Source organism: Helicoverpa armigera, chromosome 10 (assembly GCF_030705265.1).
Source record: "Helicoverpa armigera isolate CAAS_96S chromosome 10, ASM3070526v1, whole genome shotgun sequence".
NCBI classification, from domain to species: Eukaryota; Metazoa; Arthropoda; class Insecta; order Lepidoptera; family Noctuidae; genus Helicoverpa; species Helicoverpa armigera.
Genome location: NC_087129.1, coordinates 3,676,501 through 3,688,813, shown reverse-complemented (window position 1 = coordinate 3,688,813; position 12,313 = coordinate 3,676,501).

The following is a 12,313-nucleotide window of genomic DNA, read 5'->3' as shown; positions in this document are numbered from 1 at the left end:
GGTTTGGCATATTATTTGGCTAGGAGACAAAACTAAAATTGAGAAAATATTTTCGTTTTCATTTAGGTATTCGCAAAACAACTTCGTCTATCTCATTTTGGTATGTATGTAGGAATGTAATTTGAAAGCTAGGTAGCTTCTATTTTAAATTTTAAAGCTCTTCACATAAAATGAACTCCGAACGTACTAAAGAATACGTCCATAAATAAAAAGGATACTGCCAAAACTTAAATTTCCGGATAAATATAAAACGGAATCGGAGAAGAAAATGAACAATTCTTTGACAGTACTCAGCGTGTCTATAAAACTTAAGTTAGCAAAATTGGGAACGGCTCGTAAAAACAAAAGTTCGAAAGACAGTGAAATTACAAAACATTTTATCGCATTTCCAACAACAAACACATTTACCGCTGTTTACATCGTGTCAACAACGTGATGATATTGCACAAACAGACAAATGCACGATCACTTTCTCAACGTCAACCTTAATACACGAACCAAGAAAACAAATTCTCGCAAAAAATCTTCACGCCTAAGGTGTTGTATCTTTTACTTCACCAAATAATTGTCACTGGTTACAAGAAACTCGAGCTCCACAATCTTCATCATAGTATGTAACCCCAAACATGACTTATCGCGTACATTTTCCAAAATAAGTTTCCACCACACCGTGATGAATATTGGAAATCGTCTGATCCTAGGTAACTTGAGCCAAATCGCTTTCGAATGAGAGTTGCACGTGAACTTTTTCTACCCAATATTTGGCACAGAAAATGTTTTCGAAAATCGGGGTGACACTGGCGATATAAAATACACGTCTTAATCGTAATGATCATTAGTGTACGTTGTTTACACGGCCCGAGGAAACATGGAATTCTCACTTTTCCGTTGGGGACGGGTCCATTTCCTCGGTATAACAACGAACGTCGCGGCGGAAGGCGCCCGTAGCTTATATGAATTCTCTAACAACGACATCATGTACACCGCCCACTATAACAAAGGCCCCCTCTCCCCCTTTGTTATCAAGACTTGCAGGTGACTAAGGAAGCTCATCACCCGCTTTCATAGCTCTCGTTAAAATTGACGGCTTTATAAAAGAACATATAAGACTACTGATATCGGTTCATTTGTTACCGTAATAAGTTGTGATCCACTGACGTTTGATAGGTTTCTTATTGAAGGAAATATTAATATCTTATGTGAATATAGTCTTGGGATCTTGTCACAGAAATCTGTTTCAAATGAAATAATAATAAAAGTCTCGTTACTTTTTATGTAGATACTAACTGTTCTCCACGGTTTCACCCACATCTAAAGGGAACTTCCTGCACCCAAATAAAAAGTAGACTAATTTTAAACCAGCTATCTACCAGTGAAAGACTCGTCAGAATCGGTGTAGCCGTTTTAGAGATAAGTAGAAACAGCAAGTCCGCCCACGGCCGATATTTTTGTCTGCTATGATCAAGGCAACACCTAGTTCTAACCGAAGATTAGAAGATACAGCTATGTTTAGCCGCATGTGGCCAGCTACACCTAGATTTGGCCGGCTAGAACTAGGTGCAGCCACACTTCGGGCTTAAATCGACATATAGTTACCATAACCACATGCAAGTAGTACAAAGTCTTGGATTCAATAGTACAACAAACAGACACTCTAATTTTATTTATTTGTGTGTATATCATGTTACATTTTGTGACAATGTCGGTTACTGTGTATATGTACTTCTGACACTGGGCTAATGAAGATTAAACCCATCCTGTGTTTAGGACTTTGCTTTAATGAGGGTATAAAGAATTAAAAACGTAATTATGAATTGGGGCGATCAAGGGAAGTGTCCGAATAAATGTAATTAATATTAATCTGTGTTTTACAGTCCTTTTTATGTTACACTGGCACCGATATTAAGCCCGTGTATCCTTTGTACTTTACCTCTATACATAAGGTATTTAATACAGATGTTGCTAATAATGTACCTACAAGATATACCTACTAATTAATAGTACCTTACGGGAAAACCTCACTGTTATGTTACCGTGTGGCAATTTATACAAATTGTCTAAAAAAGTGTGTACTTTTTGACTATTTTAGTTTTTTTTGTCCACTTTTAAGTATCCGTACATAACAACCTATTGAACCTAACTACGTAATATGCTACATATTTTCTCAAGAACCGCTATCCCACCGACTTTATAGCAAAGTATAGCTATGAAAATAGTTTGCACAAACGCCACTAACAGCCCGCATGTTCAGCTGATCCGAGAAGTGCGTCAAAGAACTAATACACATTGAACGGAGCACATTCTTCCACACGTTCGGACAAGGGCTAATATCCGGTAAGGAATGTTTATAGTCAACAAACATGGACTTAGTGCAAACAGATCCGACCCGTGAGCCCTCAGCGTAACTTCGCCTAATTGTTTGCTAGCCGCCAACTTTGTTACAAATGGTTGCTGATATTCGCTTTACGAGTAATCTAGTGAACGCGAGAGTTCAATTAAATTATATTTTTGTCTATAAAGAGAATAAAATGCTCGTAATGGAGTTTGGTAATGGTTTTTCGAGAAGTAATGCCGTAATACAAGTGCGCAATAACTATGCAGAATTGAACACGTTTTGTTTTTTTCTAGATTTGAATATCAGGACTTCAAAATTAATATCGAATTACATAGTTGAGCAAAGAACTAAGTACCTTAAACAAAGAAAGAGTACACTTGAAGGAACTCGCTTCGATCTTAGTGTAAGTAAACTCAAAACTGAAGACCATAAACTTTTGGAATACATTACACCTCGACCCGGAGTCGCCGACTACGAATTGATTCGCAGATTTTATTCAAACTAATCGGATTCGTATTACGAACGATTTTGCAAATTCTTAAGAAACGAATTCAAAGCCACCGCGGACCGCTCCATTGAAATTAATACTTCGGTTAAACAGATTACCATTTTCTACGTACTTTCTGTGAGGAATATCCCAGTTGAAAATGTTGAACCGTCTTAAATTTCAATTTCTCTTAGTAAATTGAGCCGCAGCAAAACGTTGATATCTACATAAGTAATCTCGCTCATCTTATTTTGCAGAACACTCGATTTTTCATCGCGCTGCGTTTTCAGGTACGAATATATGAATTCATTATGACATGTGCGGGCTATATGAGATTTAGAATTATCCTCGAGACATATTTTTTTATAATTCTCAGCAAATTGTACTTCATTCTTACGGTTCTTGGGGAAACCGATCTCCGAGAATGTCTAGATATAACTTATTGACTGTTTTGTGACTAATGTAGACACTAAAACTACAAAATGAGAGGAAATACTTGACGCCAGAATTATTTATTACCCTGCAGTTAATTACAAAACAGTTCAGACACTATCGCAAAATTAATCTTGCCGCAAATCATACAATTTTGGGCACATTCATCATTCCGTCAGTCTGGTTATATTTGTATTTTGTAATAACAACAGCGTTTATCGTAGGAAGCTTATTGGAACGAACGATCATAATTACTCGATGCATCCGCGTTGCACCGGGTGTTCATATCCGTTGCAGGGGCGGGATGTCACCGGCTGTCATTAGATTTGTTATTAATAACATTTCCTTTAGTTTTATTTTAATCTTTGATGGTTGTAATGTGTTAACGGAGATCGTGGATATATTATCTTGATAAGGTTTAGTGAGGTTGTATTTTTTGTTAAGAATTGAGATGCTTTAATATTTTTAAGCATTGTTTAATTATTTATATTATTTAGCTATAAGGATGTTTAACGGAACAGCGCATACATTTCAGTTTTACAGGTTACAAGCATTTCATAGCGCACCGTCAAATGGCGTTGCTCATAAAAATAACTTTTGCTACAAACACTAAAATCTTTTCTCATTACCAAAAACGCTCACAAAATCAAGATTATTTTTATACGTAATCAACCGAACTAAATTCAGAGACTATCAAAAAATAACGAGAAAAAGATTTCTTATTGAATACTCAGTCGGCTTCCATTTTATTGGTTCGTACGTCATGAAGTGGGCTCATATAAAACCGAGAGCGCCATCCAATTAGCTTGGAACATGGAATGCTCAGCCCCAGTCGACTACTACCAATATCCGCTATTCAATTATCTAAGGTTTGCCAAGTGGCCTACTATGTAAATACCAGTGAATGATGGAAACCCGACGCATTATGGCAAATAAATATACACCCTTTTACGAGAGAATCCTTTTAAACGGAATCAAATTATAGCTCTGGGAGGTTTGTAAGAGTTTTTTTTTTTTCGAAAAATGAATTTGTTTCGTTTTCCTGTTTTGGTTTAGGTAAACGTTTCCGGGTAATATCTACTATTTGTTTATAATGAGGTGACAAGTATCTTTGTATATAATGAGAAATATACAGAACATGCTATTTGAAATTGATTCATGTTAGAATTTTTGATATGTCAAATAACACGTTGTATTTATACACATTGGATGCATCTTTTCAGTCTGTTTTCACTGCATAAAAATAAACATGCAAAAACAACAAAAATATACAAGCAAGAAAATATCGATACATTAAAAAAAGTATAAAACGATGACTCAACGAAGGGTTCAAAGAAGGATATTATTATTATGATAGACTAACTTGTCGACTATGAACGGTAGTAATTAATTTCCTCGACAGACTCACAGTTGAACGGGAAGACAAACAATTAGTTCGTTGCAATTTTATTGCATTTCCCCCTGGTTATAGAACTGGAATGAGTTACTCTGTTTTGTTTGATAAACTTGTAACTCCTGGAGTTTTGATTTCTGATTCCAGGTAACAATGATAACGGAAATGTTTCCTATGAGTTCTAGATTAAAATAGATAACTTTTGTATTTTATTAGAACGCTAAAGAGTTACTTCCGTGTAATATATGTACATATCTAGTGATTATTTCTTGATGAATATTGTGAAGAATTCCAATGTTAGACATTTTTTTACCATGCAAGAAGTAGTGTTGTCTATGTGTTACGTATTTTTTTTTCTTTTTTGTGTAAAGAGCCAACAGCTAACAATTGTAGGAGCGTATCTTTCAACCACACATAAAAAGGTGAAGAAAAACATCTTGAGGAAACCTGGACTATAAAGTTTGAAACCGCCAACCCGCATTGAGCAAGCGTGGTGATTAATGCTCAATCCTTCTCCGTTTGAGAGAAGGCCTGTGCCCAGCAGTGGGACGATAAAAAGGTTTTAACAGATCTTTCAAACTATGTATTTAAAAGTTTTTTTCCAAATAAACACATTCTTACACAACAACGCAACTTCATAAAAGCCCTACACATAATCCTAAACACGCATTTAAATCACTATTACCCGGAGTTTGGTAATCGCTAGGGAGTTAGTTTCCTAAGTGGAGATCAATTAGGCCAATCGAAGTCGGCGTGAAATGGCGGGTTTGCGGCCAAAGCTTTGGTAATAGACTTATGGGAGGGTCCCTGCACGTTCTATGCGAGCCAAACAACCGTTAATAGCAAAGTTAGTGATTAACGAAGATTTTGATTGATGCGCTAACTTTGAAGAGATTTTTTGGATGGTTTTGTCTTTAAATTGTTCGTAGATAGATTTTCTCTGTTATTGTTTGAAATGGTTGGGTTATGATATTTAATTAAGGTTTTCCACATTCTTATTTTTTGAGGATAATTTTAAAGTAAGGGTTTTTTTTTAATCATCGTTATTGTCATCTCAACAGTGCGAGTATGTCTTCTATTGCTGAACATATGCCTCTTCTTATTATAAGACTGACACTCTATGTTGTTAAACTTATAATTTTCTTAATTACACGTGACCTTATCTTAACCCTGAAACAGCCTACAAAATTCTTCAGCTAAAATAATCAAAACTATTTCATTAAATTAGTTTCAATCAATACTCACGGTCCAAGTTCTATTGAAATACTTTGCCAATCGAACAGGTTTCCAATTTTAATTAGTTACCCTTTCAACTCAATAGTGTAGAACCCAAAAACTTGTATTGGTCACAGATGTTCGAATACGCAAATCTTAGATTACTCTGCCTTATTAACACACTGCAAACTTTTAGTCGGCCGATAGTTGGTTTTTGATCATAAATCTGCATGTAGATGAATGGTAGCACGCGATAACTAAGATCGGGTATTTAGCTGTAGGTATCAGACCGGCTGAAAACTTTGATCGGAATCAATATTTTCTTTAAAAAATATATGAGCAACGGTCGGTCAACTGTCGGCTGACTGTTTAGTCTGCAGTATGCGGTTACTCTTAATCTACTTCTGACCTCAGTAATAAGTAGGTACACACTGTTTGAAAACTTCGACACAAACTTTGTGACCTGACCTGTACGAGTCATCGTATCATGTTTCGACACTATAATTAATAAAACAGTGCAAATTAGCCACTCGGCGGAATCGGTCGTTTTCATTGACAATACCTTTTCCCCTACATCTCGACATTTTCTATCACCTTTGACTTCCTATCAATTATCCTATCACTAAATGTAGAGATCACTACATGACCTTTACACAGGAATCCTGTTGAAATATTAATTTGAATAATAATTATTTCTGTAGTCTGTCTGCTCGTCTAAGTTGTTGAGTAATTGTTGAAATAGAATCATTTTCAATTGGTGTATAATTTCAATTTATAACTAGACCTATCATTGATTATAAAAGTCTGTATATCAATTTTATGTAACATTGTATCCAAAAATATCCCAGTTGAAAACAAGAACGTAAATATTATGCATTGCTGCTTGGTGGTGCTTTACAGATTTCTATGTACATATTGTCCTAACCGTGAGATTTCACAAGACGAAACTAATGTCTAATGGCTCGGCCTCTGTGTCAATAGCACTGGCACTTGGAAATGTATAATAAATATCTTTATTACAGCAAGACACAGAACGACGTGACAACTTGCCACAACAAAACAAAAGTTTTACATATTTAATAACGCGACTCCGTCTAAAACAGAAACTAAATAAAAGCCAAGTAAAACCGTTATTTATTGTGAACTAAACTCAGTGGAAATGCGATAGAACCAATAGAACTTCATTAGTTTGAAAGGCGCAGGTTATAAATCTCAATCTCGCCCAATCGCTTCAATATAGCATTAGGTTTAGGATCAACGTCTACAGTACAGCTTTGTTTATTTGTGTTTCGAGTGTTTGTTTTAACGGACTCTAAAGAAAGAAACATTGAAAATGTACAACAATTGGATTATCCTTCGTAAACCAACTTATATTAAATACATTGGTGACGTGTCTCAATGGTTAAGGTGGCGTTTCAGCACACGCACTTGTCGCACACAACATAGCTGCGAACGACAATCGATTTGATTTCCACTATGACTATTGACGCATATCCGTCAGTGGTTCATCGTGCGCAACAGACATGTGGGTTAGAATTCCTTTACACATGTACATTTCATTGTCATCTATGAGCAGTGTGCGGATCTCTCCTGGTATTTTACAGTTGGCCAATCATAGACATCTATATGTCATTAGGTATAATGTCTGTGGTTTCCGTAACATGTATTATAGTCCCAATATATAGGTAGACTATCGTTTCTCATTGTATTTTCATATTATTGACTTCAATTTATTTTATAGTTTCTACGATTTTTTAGAGAAAAACAAAAAAACAGTTAAAAGCAGCAGATGCTAAGCATTTCACAGTCGCCAAGTTAACTCCTTCATATGACACGGAAAAATGTTATGCAAAATATTACATTGTGCAACTTTCTTTTACATTCAGAATGTACGGTAGAAACTTATTTGCAAGACAAAGTCTTGTTCAAGAGAATTCTTTTTCTGTTCCTTCGCTAGAAGTAATAGTGCGTCATTGGCATTGTACTGGGATTTGTAGTATTGTTGAATTATGCAGGTTGCTATTTCTAAACCGTATAAAAAATATACGCGTTCAAATTGAGGAACTCCTTCTTTTTGAGAATTTGGTGCCTATATTTAAACTTTTGATATTTTTTGCGTGTCCACTAAACATTCATGTAAAGACGATTGAACCATAAGACAGTCAATGTGCAATCATTTCAATATTAATTTACACATGATAGGTAAGTACTTGTTTTCGTTCCACCGAGATATAACTTACACCAAACACCAACAAACTCACTTACTTTATAATAACGATGTACTACAGGATAGTTCCCGCCCCATCACAAAAGCTCATTCCGTACACCCGTAATATTTCACCTGCATCGTAATAATGCATTTAATAAGACAAGCTTCGCGCATAGTGCCTAAGTAATAAGTTTCTAGACTAGACTCCGAGACCCCTATTTGGCAGAACGCCCAGCCTCAGAGTATGTAACCTGCTTCGAGCTCCATCAATTGCGATGGCAACGGCTTGCTATCATTATCCTGTGTATGCATTGCTAATTTCCAAATTGTATAAATGTATCGTGTTCTATGGAATTGCTTTGATTTTGTTTATTATGTTCACTGTGATTGGACAAATTGGGTGATGTACATTTTTGGTTCTGTGGTTATAATATTGAAAATGGTCTTGCTATAATGACAGTGCATAATAATGACGATTACAAGTTAAATTTAGAAAATATCATCACCTTTGCTTTCTAACAAAGAGCTACCGTTAGATGTTTTGTATATTTCTATTCTTTTTCGTACCCAGTATACTTTGATTTGCTTTTATGTATCCATGTTTTTTTGTTCCGTAGGCACTAATGCTAAACCGATTTAGAATTCGCACCAATTAAACGTCAGCTGGATTACCAAATCATTCATAATTGATTAATTAATCTACTAGATTTTCAGTTGGTACCTAATTGAATATTAATGTTAGCGTTTAGACTTATCGGAGATTAGTAGTAGATCCACTACATGCCATACTCGTTTACATATGTAATTTCTATGAACTGCGTGTATAAGGTTAATAACTAACTAGGAGGTTTATTACTTGTAATTCAAATTAAAAAACATCGCCCTTGAATTCGAATTTTATCCAGTTTTATTTTGAAACCAAATAAAACAAAAACTCCGTGCGAATCTTCAATGTGCGGAATATATTTCTCACTAGAATTGAGCTTGAATAAAATTTTCGCCGAATGTAGCAGAATTTCGTTTGACGAAAATGTAACTACAAGAAATAATAGTCCAATCTACATAATAGCAGCTTCTACACTGATTCAGTTCAACTCATAAGCTTAAACCTGGAACTACATTTAAGAATAGCAGGAAACGCAATCCAATCAAACGAATCCATTGCATTCGAATCAGAAGCGTATTAACTGTGCTACACTTATAATGAAACTATATGCTATGGTAGAAATTAAAGCAATTACGTTCACCCAAGGAAATTGTTCAATATCCGTGCTGTTTCTGCACCGCAAGTGACGGTAAATCTAGTTGATAGACACCCGCACATGGGCGCGCACGCACACATGGGCGCGGACAATGAGGGCTGTAATTACTGAGCATACTAAGTACGTAGTAGTAATGCGTACGTTCACATCTGCAACGGATGTGGACGCTATTATTGGTTTATAATGGCGCGATCCATCCAGCGGCACGCAGATAAGGGATAAACGGCCTTAATAGGTCCTCCCCGTAAATGGGAAAAGTTGGCAAGCCTGTGAAATTGGGCAGTTTGTACCTATGCTTGGTTTAGATAAGAGTATTTTATTAGTTTTCAAGTCATTTTCTAGGTGCACTAAAGGGGCTTGGGAAAATAATAATGTATATGTCGTTGATTATTACATTTACGTTTATAACGCATTCAACATTCTAATAGTCCATTAAAGATACATGTGGAGTTGGATATCAAAATGCAAATGGTCAATAAGTACATAAGTTAATATGCACATATGTAACACCATCGTGTTATTGGTTCTAATCGATACAGGCTCAAAGACTTTTTTAATAATTTAGAAAAAGATAAATTTAGATCACCTAACTCAAAATACTATCCAAATAACAAAATTAGGAACATTCCGTTTCAAATGGCCTTTATTTGGCAATGAGATCTGCTATCAGCCAATCCAGAGTTCTAGACAATCATCACGATGTTATCTGAAGAACTTTTTATTAAGAAAAGTAAGCAAGAACCCGTCACAAACTCTCGAAGCTCGAAAGGGATTCTGATTATTCAAATTTGACAATCCTTCGCAAGACAAACAATTCCAGCGAAAGATACACAATTAGGGACAAGTACAGCTGTAGAATAAATATTCTGTCTTTCATGACAAACTAAAACATTTTCCCTTTAACTTGTGAGAAGGAAATATTCCGCACGAATTTTTTGTCGAGTTTTACTGACACACAATTAAATTTTTCCGTGCGAGTTGTCAAGCACACGGGCTGGGTCTATGCGGCAGTTATTTTGTAAATAATTTTGTGCATCACGGTCGCTCTGATGACAATATTGAACGAAGCGTGCGCGACGCGCCGTGTTTGTGTCTAGACAGTTTTTTTCGTTTTTACAAGGGTTTAGATTGTTTGATATTGTATTTGTACATTGGTTACTGCTGAAACAACCATATTTTTAGTTAGGTTTACCCACGCAAAGATAGACAAAACGGTAAACGTACTTTTAAGGGGTTCAAGATTCAAGGGAGACAAGCCCTTGATTTCCAAATACTTAGGCTAACCACGGGGCTCCATGTAATTGCATTCCGTCTCAATCGCGTCTCTTCTTGTGTTGTATTGAGTGAACCATTACTATAGGTATCTAAGAACATGATCGACACGATTATCGGTATATTTTCAATAATTTCTCTTTGACGACGAAACCTTAAGAAGCAACTAGCTCTTATTAAAATAAGTGAAAATCTTCATCATTTTCATATCTACATGGTAAATAGCTAGCTCATATTTAGTGGCAAAATGTACGCAAATTTCTTTTAAGTACCAATCTGTAATAGGAGTTAAAACTCATTAATTACAAATTGGCGTTTCGGTGTAAATTTTATAAGGATTTCTAGGAAACCAAATGAAACTTTAGTATTAAATAATTAAAGGTTACTAATAACTGTCTTCACCAGTTTTAGCTGTAAACAGAACATAATTTTTCTTTGCGTAACTGATGAAGTCTTTGACCTCTCTCAAAGTCTAAATAATAAACTTATTTAAATCCATCGCCTTAAGGCGTGTTGTAAATTAATTCTGGCGAAAAATATTACAAGACTCGAAATAAGAAACTAACTTGAAACATATATTTTTCATCATTCATTATTAGGTACATGCCATTCAAATGTATTTTTTTTTTAAATATAACTTACATGTATAACAACTTTCGTTAGGTACATTTTACCATTGTCGCTCCTACAAGCTACAAACATATCTCAAAACACATGAAACAATAAAATTTAACTGAACACCCCATCTTCCAACAATTTCGAACAATGTCAGAAAATAATAACATGCAATAAAACTCTTTGGGGCATACTCCCTACATAAAGGTCTGAACAAAAGGACCCGTGGCTTAATTAAATACAACGCCAGCGTTACTACGGACATTTTAATGTTATTAAAATGTTCGAAGGCTACTTACCTTGCTATTTTACGATGTACTCGAACACAAGCGAGATTTAATTTACCTACCTGTATAATCAAATGTATTTTGATCCCAGCCGCGAACATTTTAATTTTCAATTTTGTTTTATGTTACATAAGATTCCCCTTTAATTCCCTTTTGATTTTATTTGATTTATAATGTTCACTCATTTACGCAACTGGTTTACGTAATAAAAGCTACGGGTAATTATAAAAGTTTTAAGAACAACAATTAGATTGTTAACATTGAAAAACTAGTTTTCATTTTCATAACAAGCAAGCCAATTAAAACGGGAACAATATACTACCAACGCAAACAAGGCCCGAAGAAGGTTATGAAATGTCAAAAGTAATCCTACATCCTACATCCTACATCCTACATATTCCTACATCCTACATCCTACATCCTATCCTACATCCTACATCCTACATCCTACATATATATATATATTATATATATATATTATAAACGTGAATGTTTGTGAGAATGTATGGATGTATGTTTGTTATTCTTTCACGCAAAAACGGCTGGACCGATTTGGTTGAAATTTGGTATGTAGATAGGTTATACCCTGGATTAACACATAGGCTACTTTTTATCCCGGTCAACAGGGATAAACCGTATTTTATTAATATTTTGTTAAATTAGTATAGACGGCCTCTTTTGAGTTTTGCTGTTTCTTTTTCTGAATCCAGTATATTTTTTGTTTTTAGGGTTCCGTACCCAAAGGATAAAACGGGACTCTATTGTTTTCGCTCCTCTGTCTGTCCGTCCGTCCGTCCGTCCGTCTG